A 7,802-nucleotide genomic window follows, 5' to 3' on the forward strand; every position below is an offset into this window, starting at 1 on the left:
CGGTCTTTGGGGGATACCGTGGGGCTGGAGGTCTATGGGGCGATGCCGTGGGGCCGGGGGGCCGTGGGGCGACGCAGAAGGTGCTGTACTTGTTGTTGTTGCCGCCGTGGGCTTTGCCCCCATCCAGCTTGATGAAGACCTCGTCCCCCGCGTCCAGGTGCAGGATGACGCTGTTGCTGGCATAGTCGTAGTTCTGGTCGGCGTCCTGCGCGATGGCGCTGGCCCGCACCTGCGCAGGGGACACCCGCGTTACCCGGCTCAGGGCACGGCTCTGCCCCGGGTCCCACGGGACACCCGGGGTCCCGGCTCAGCCGCAGCCAGGGAGAGCGCCCGCCAGCTCCGGGGCAGCGTGTGGTGCCCTGACCCCCCCCACGGGTGACGCACCCCGGATGGAGGGGGCTGCCCCCAGCACCGCCCGGAGCCTCTCCCTGACCGGGCAGGCTCCGAGCTGGGGCCCTGGCGCTGGGTTTGGGGCCACAGGCCCAGGCTCGGGTGTGGCACCACGACTCGGAGGCGGGGCCCCAGCTCTGGGTCTGCACGGGGGGGACCCCGGCACGGACACGGAACCACGGCTCCGGACTGGGGTGCAGCACCACAGCTCAGGCACGGGATCCCGTCTCCCGATGGGGATGTGGGACCCAGCTCAGACATGGAGCCGCGGTTTCAGATTCAGCCACGGGCCCACAGCTCAGACACGGGACCCCGTCTCGGGTTTGGATGTGAGACCACAGCTCTGACACGGGACCCCGACCCTGGGTTCGGATGCAGCACCACGGCTGAGACACGGGACCCCATCTCCGGGTTTGGATGTGGGACCCCGGCTCGGACACGGGACCCTGACCTAGTGCAGCTGCGGGACCGTGGCTCAGAGCTGGGACCCCGACTCTGGACTCGGACACAGGACCATGGCTCAGATGTGGGACCCCGGCTCGGACACAGGACTGCGTCTCCAAGCCCAGCCCAGCCCCAACCAACCTGATTCTCCTGCACATCTTCCCATGAGCTCCCTGTGGGCCATGAGCGTGTAGCGAGGCTGAGCTCAAATCCCCCCAAAACAAGCCTCGCTCTTCACCCTGATCGCAGCCTGCTGGGGGGCGGGATGCTCCCCCCGAGAAATATTTCCTCCGTGCCAGAGGACAAGGCCGGGAGGTGCCGGCAGAGCCGGAGGTGCCGTAACTGCCTGGCAAAGAAGCTCCGTGGCTGGAGCCTGCTGCCACTGCAGAATTATTTGGGTAATCAAATCTCGGCCGGCGCCTTGCCGGGAGATCGCGCAGCGCTGGGTGACAGCGACAAGCCGGCAGGTAAAATCCCAAATGAAATAAATGCAAAAGCGACTCGCTGGGGAGAAGATGCTCCTAATTACAACCGACAACAATGGGCTCTTAATTGGCTCACGCTGGGTGGGGAGGGTCCTCTCCTCATCTCCCCGAGCCGACAGGCAGCCTGCGATGGCGTGCTCAGACACTGTTAACTCTGGAACCTACCGATGTCCCAGCAGGTGGTCCCGTGCTCTCACCCACGCAGCCGTATCCCTCGTGCCATCACCAACACTATCACCCTGTTAATATTTGCCCTGTGTATAACCCGCCACCACGAGGGTCCCCATCCCTGGGGGAGGACACACGGTGAATCTCAGGGGGTCACAGTGTCCCAATCTCCAGGGGGTGTTGCCTCACAGAGGGTCATGCTGAGGAAGAGGAGGGAGGAAGAAGCAGGGGGGAGGGAGAACGAGGGGAAGCTTTTTGGTGCCGGGCTCTGCTGCCATCGTGTCCCTCCCCCTGCAGCCAGAGCCGCCCAGTGCCATCCATCTTCCCTCGTTAAGGAGCTGCCTCGTCACCACGTGCCCGCCAGCCCTTCGCGCTAACCAGGGAAGACAAATGGCAGCGCCAGGCTGGCCTGAGCCGCTCCCGGCACCACGGTGGCAGAGGAAGTGGGGGCTGCCACCAAGTCCCCCCCTCGGATGGTCTCATCCCCCTCGTGCTGCTCTGTGCCTCAGTTTCTCCGTGCCACAGCCTGGCGCAGCCCCGGGGGGTGGGAACCATGGGGGGGACATGGCCCCCAGCCCCCGCAGCTGGCTCTGCTGCAGCCGCTGTCACTGACCCCGGTGACACTGCTGGGGGGTGTCACCAGCCCTGGGGTCACTGGGATGGTCCCCGACGTGGCCGGCTGCGCCCCAGGGCCCTGGGCTGGCAGGGGGACGGGGGGCAGCGGGGCTGAGCTGCTCGCGGTGACGCTCGGTGCCTCGGGGACACCATGTGCCCCACGTGCCACGGCCACCGTGGCCCAGGACCCCAATGTGTGGCTGTGGGCGCTCCCCAGCACCCCCAAGTGTAGTGGCGGGCGCCCCCCAGCACCCCCAGACATATGCCGGGTGCCCTCCCAGCACCCCCAGGCGCAGCAGTGGGTGCCCCCCTTCGGACCCCTCTGGGCATGGCGGTGGGTGCCCCCCAGCACCCTTGGGGGCAGTAGCAGGTGGCCCCCTGGGCCCCCAGGCACAACACTGGGTGCCCCCAGAATCCCCCCAAAGCAAGGGGGTCCCCCCTGGGGACTGTCCCCAGGCCCCCAACCACAGGGACCCCCCCGGGGCTGTGCCCCTCCCCAGGCCTTTGGCTACACGAGGCAGCCGGGGCCACAGTCACCCCCACCACGGGGACCCCAGAACCGCCCCGTTCCGACCCCGTCCGTCCGTCCGTCCAACCGTCCAGCACCCGCCCCCACCCCGCTGCCCCACTCGCCTGTCTATGGGCTAATACAAATAAGAATAATTAATGCTAATTAACCACCAGGAGCAGCTCCCTCCCAGCGCCGGGGCTCCCCTGGCTCTCATTAACTCCAGCCCCAATGCAGGGTGAGGGGCTGTGCCCAGAACCAGCAGCGCCCAGAGGAAAGTGGGGGGGTCAGACGGACACCCCCGAGTTATAATTCCCTAGGAGGAGGCTGGCATCGACCCCTGTCTACCAGGAAACACCCCGGCAACCCCCGACCCCCCAGCTTTGCCAGGGATGGAGCATTTTTGGTAACAAATCCCTAATTAACCCAATTTTCTCATTTTTGGGGGTATTTTTGGGGTACCTTTTTGAAACTCTCCCGCTGGAGCCAGCCCGCTGAAACGCTCCCCTGCCTCCCGAGCCGCTTCTTTATAAATATTGGAGCGGCGATACCTCGTTAGTAATTAACAACCAGTTAATTAAGCTGCATCGCGCGCCCGACCAAGTGCAGTTCCTCTTGTCGAGGGGCTCCGTAGCTTCTGGAAATTCATCCAGGAGCGTCCGGGTGCATCAATCCCCCACCAGGCTGGGGGGGTCAGAGCTCAGTGGAGGGCAGGAGAAGGCAGGAAGGTTTGGGGGGGGTCCCCAAAAATACTTTTGTGGAGGAATAAGGGGTTGAAGTGGTTTTTTGGGGATGCTCAGTCTGGAGTTACACAGATGCTGCTTGGGAGAAAGAGCCAGGGGTGCCAAGCGTCGCCAGGACCCTCCAAAATTTGGGACTGGAGTGGGGGGGACACACACAAAAAAAAAAATAAAATTAAACTGTTTGGATGGAGAAAAAAAGCTGAGCGGCTTCTGCCTCTGCTGCCCTCCCAGCTCAGGGGTTTTAAGAGCCGAGGGGTGAAGTGCTGTGGCCGTGACAGGACTCCCAATTCCCGCCCCCCCCCAGCTGTTTTTGGGGGTTGATAACGCAAGTTTGGGTTCATTTGGTGTCGTACATCCTCAGGATAAGGATGCACCACAGGGCTGGATGCTGGGAGAAGACGGGAAGTGGGAGCGGGGTGGGATGAATCCCGGTGAGGATGCCGGTTGTGGTGACACCCAAGGGAACTGAGCTCAGGTGACGTTTTGGGGGTCACGACCACGTCTTGGGCCTCAGGTCATGGCTGGGGGGGACACAGTGTGAGAAAGGGGCAGCGCTATGGACATCACCCAAAAACAGCGGGGATGGAGGGTCTCGGGATTGGGAGGATTTTCAGATGGACGGGGTCTGGGGGGGATGCCGGAGTGGGGCGGGGGACAGGGACGGAGCCAGCCTCGGGGTGTCCCCCCATGGTGTCCCCTCGCAGCCCGGACGGGATGAGGACATGTCTCCTCACCCAGCGGCAGCAGGACTGGCTCTGGGCCGGGGGGGCTGCACCCCACAATTGGGGCAGAAGCTGCCCCCTCCAGGGACTGTCCCCCGTGGAGGAGCCTTGTCCCCGCCGGGGAGGGCAGGACACCCTGGGGACACTGTGGGGACACCCCAAGGCACCCCAGAGGCATGACAGGGCACGTCTGTGGGGCCAAGGAAAGGACCAAGGGGACCCTTGGGGACATGGCAGGGCAGCCTGGCTGTGGTGGCAGCGTGTGCCCCCAGTGCTGGGAGAGGGACGGGGTACCCGGGGGAGCATCTCTGGGCATGGGAGCAGGATGGGGCACCCCGGGGGTGCACCCAGAGCCCAAAACTGCTACTGGAGAAAGGATGGGGCACCCCTGGGGTGCATCTTTGGGGCTGGGAGTTGGATGGGGCACCCCAGGAACACACTCAGGGCCCATCATCGCTACTGGGAAAAACACAGAGCCTCTTGGGGGCAAATCTCCAGGGCTGGCAGAAGGATGGGCCATGCCGTGGATGCATCTCTGGAGCTGGGAGCAGGACAGGGCACCCTGGGGATGCACCCAGCGCCCATCACTGCCACTGGAGAAGGATGTGGCATCCTGGGGTGCATCCCTGGGGCTGGGAAAAGGACGGGGCTCCCCGGGGGAAGCACCCAGAGCTCATCATCAGCACTGGGAGAAGGATGTGGCATACTGAGGGTTCACCTCTGGGGCCAGGAGAAGGATGGAGCACCCAGGGGGTGCATCCCTGGGGCTGGGAAAAGGACGGGGCACCCTGAGGAAGCACCCAGCGCCCTTCTCCGGTGCTGGGGGGGCAGTGACATCTCCCGTCCCCGCGGGGGGGCTGGTAGCTGGGATGGCCAGCCCTTACCTGGCCGTTCTTGCAGAGGTCGGCCCACATGCCTGTGCTGTCGCCGCCGCGCATGAGGACGTGCTAGGTGAAGAAGTAGGTGCCAGGTGGCAAAAGATCAAGGCTAAAAGACCGAAATCCCAGCTAGCAGAGTCGATGCGACCCATGAAGCTGCAAGGGCTGAAGCCGGTTTCACCCCACAGGAAGGGTTAACCGCCAGGCCAGCTCCTGCCCGACAGCCCGCAGCCTTCCCAGCTAAATGCTTTATGCATTTTTCCTCCCCTATCTCCTTTCCAGCCCGAGCTGCTTTGAGAGATAAAGAGGGTGGAAGAGGGCGCGTTGGCTGTGCTATTCGAAACATCTTCCAATTACCCTCAGGATCACAATGGTCCGTTTTCTGACGAAGGAAAATGCTTTTCTCTTCTCCCGGGAAAGGCATCGTTGTCCGTTGCGGCCATTACCTATTGCTGCAATCCCCCTGCCCCGCTACCGGACAGCTCCTCGAGTGCGATGGAAAGGAACCAACACTAGAAATACCCATAACCTGAGCAATCTCAAAAACAGACTTTTGGAAGTACCTAAATAAACCAGATGGGCTTGTTCAAGGTGAGGCCCGCTCAGACTGACTGTCCTCCACCAGCTCAGCCCCCCTGGAGGCTGGGAAACACCAGATGTATCTCTGCAAACCCTGGCCGCTCAAAGCACTTCCCCTGCCTAATTTTGGGGGACAGTTCTGCTGGGGTAACCAGAAACACTCCCACATCCCAGTGTAAGGTGACGGTACAAAATCAAGGGAACCGATGCGCATCAGGAAAAAAAACCACCACTTTTCCTACTGCTGGGTCTTTTCTCTCCTAGTTTGATCCCCCACTAGGTTTGCGGGGGGTGGTGCAGGAGGTTTGCCAGAGAGCCCCAAACCCTCCCTGGTTTGTGCTCATTATCGCTGTGCCCATCTTCCACACTTTTAATGTTATTTCCCAAGTGATCTGAACTCTCTAAGTATATTTGTTCCTGGTCATTTCCCAGGTTGCCTGGTTATCCTGTTGCACTTCAACGCTCGCCCTAGTCAGGGCAGGTGACTTTTAGCTCCTCAGGGTTGCAGGAGATGCAATGCCCGCACTAGGATCTGAAGAGGCCTCAAGGACACACCTTTTCCTGGCAAAGGGCAGGCTGAACCCATGGGCTGGGAAATAACGGTGATTAAGCACCACATCTCCCGTCTGCTTTGCTCTGCTTTCCACAAACCTAATCATGTCAGAGGGAAAGAAAAGAAAAATCTCCCCAAGCACGGCTAAACCTATTAAAGTGAGACACGGTGCCACACCCAGGAGGCAAATAAAATATAAACAGGCATCTGTGCTGTCATAAAAAAACCCTCTGTGATATTTCTTGCATGACCTTTTATTCACTTCAATTACTGGACAGGCGGGATTGCCTACAGAGAGCTGCCGACGGACGGAGAAAAGCTCTTCAAGCCAACAGCCTTGCAGGGCTGGGAATGCAGGGTGAGGGGGAAGAGGAGCCCAGCGAGGCTCCGGTGTGTGAAGCACAAGGTGCAAAACCGCTGGAAACCTCTGGAAAGACACGACGTGGCACGAGCCACACGCTGACGTGCCCTACTGCATGCAAAGCCAGCGGGAACGAGGACAAAGCCTCTCCTGCAACCCACAGGCATGGCGAGGCAGCTCTGCGCCTTATTAATTAAGGCCGTGAGTAACGCGGGTACTACGTTAGGGACTTCAGAGCTTCCCCACCTAGACAGGGACCTGCCTCCCCGCGTGCGCTCGCTCCCAGCACAACTGTGGCCATTTCAGCATCTCACACCTCTGGACGCCACTCTCCTCAAACCACAAGACAGCGCCAGCTGAGCTTCCCCAAACCCGGGGCCGTGTTTAGGGAAACAACGGGACGGGTGTGAGGAACCCCGGGCTTCTCCCAGGGCGCAGGGACGGCCACCGGAGGCCACAGGCTCTGGGGAGCAGGGTAAGGCGCCCAACCGAGCCACCGCCCCGGACGCCACCGCGGTGCCGGAGATGGCACAAGGACGGGGCTGGCGCTGGAGCACGGGGGGAACGCGGGGAGACACAGCGTAACACGGGGACAATAAAAGCTGCGGATCGGGCTCATTTCGGGGGGGGGGGAAAGGCCCTGGCGGCCCCTTTCTGGCGGCCCCGCACACACCGCGGAGGCCGCTCCCCATCCGCGCCACGGACGGGCCCGACCCCGCTCCGCTCCAGGACACGCTCCCACAACTGCCGAGAAAGGCAGCCAGCGGACCGCCCCCCGGCAGACTGACGGCCGGCTCGACCAATCGTCGCGCGGGGCGCCGCCTGCCGGCCAATCAGCGCGCACGCGGGGCGGGGCACCGCTCACTTCCCGGCCGCTGCCCTCCTCAATGGGCCCGGCCGCCGCCGCGACGGGCCGCCCCGGCCGCCGCTCACCCCCGGCTGGAGCCGCGCTCCGCCTCGTTCTCGCAGTCGCTGCAGTGCTCGTGGTCGTTCTCCTCCGCCGGCGGCCGCGGAGGCCTCGCCGGTGGCCGCCTCACTGCTGTCTCACTGTCGTCCGCCATCTTGAAACGGGGCCTCGGCGCCTGCCGCGCCCCCGCACCAAAGCGCGCCGCGATTGGGCGGCGGGCCGCGGGGCATGCCGGGACCGGTAGTCTGCGCGGGCAGGCGGGGGCCGGGCCGCGCCGCGGCCGGGACTACAGTTCCCGTCGGGCTCTGGGGGCGCCCCGGGGCGGGGCTCCGGGGGCCGGAGGGCTCGGCCGCACCGCGGCAGCCGCGCGGGGCCACCCGCCGCGCCGGAGAGCCGCGGCCCGTCTCCCCCGTCGCCCGTTCCCCTGCAGGACCGCGGTGTCGGCGCCT

This window comes from Athene noctua, unplaced genomic scaffold (genome assembly GCF_965140245.1).
Source record: "Athene noctua unplaced genomic scaffold, bAthNoc1.hap1.1 HAP1_HAP1_scaffold_160, whole genome shotgun sequence".
Taxonomy (NCBI): Eukaryota; Metazoa; Chordata; class Aves; order Strigiformes; family Strigidae; genus Athene; species Athene noctua.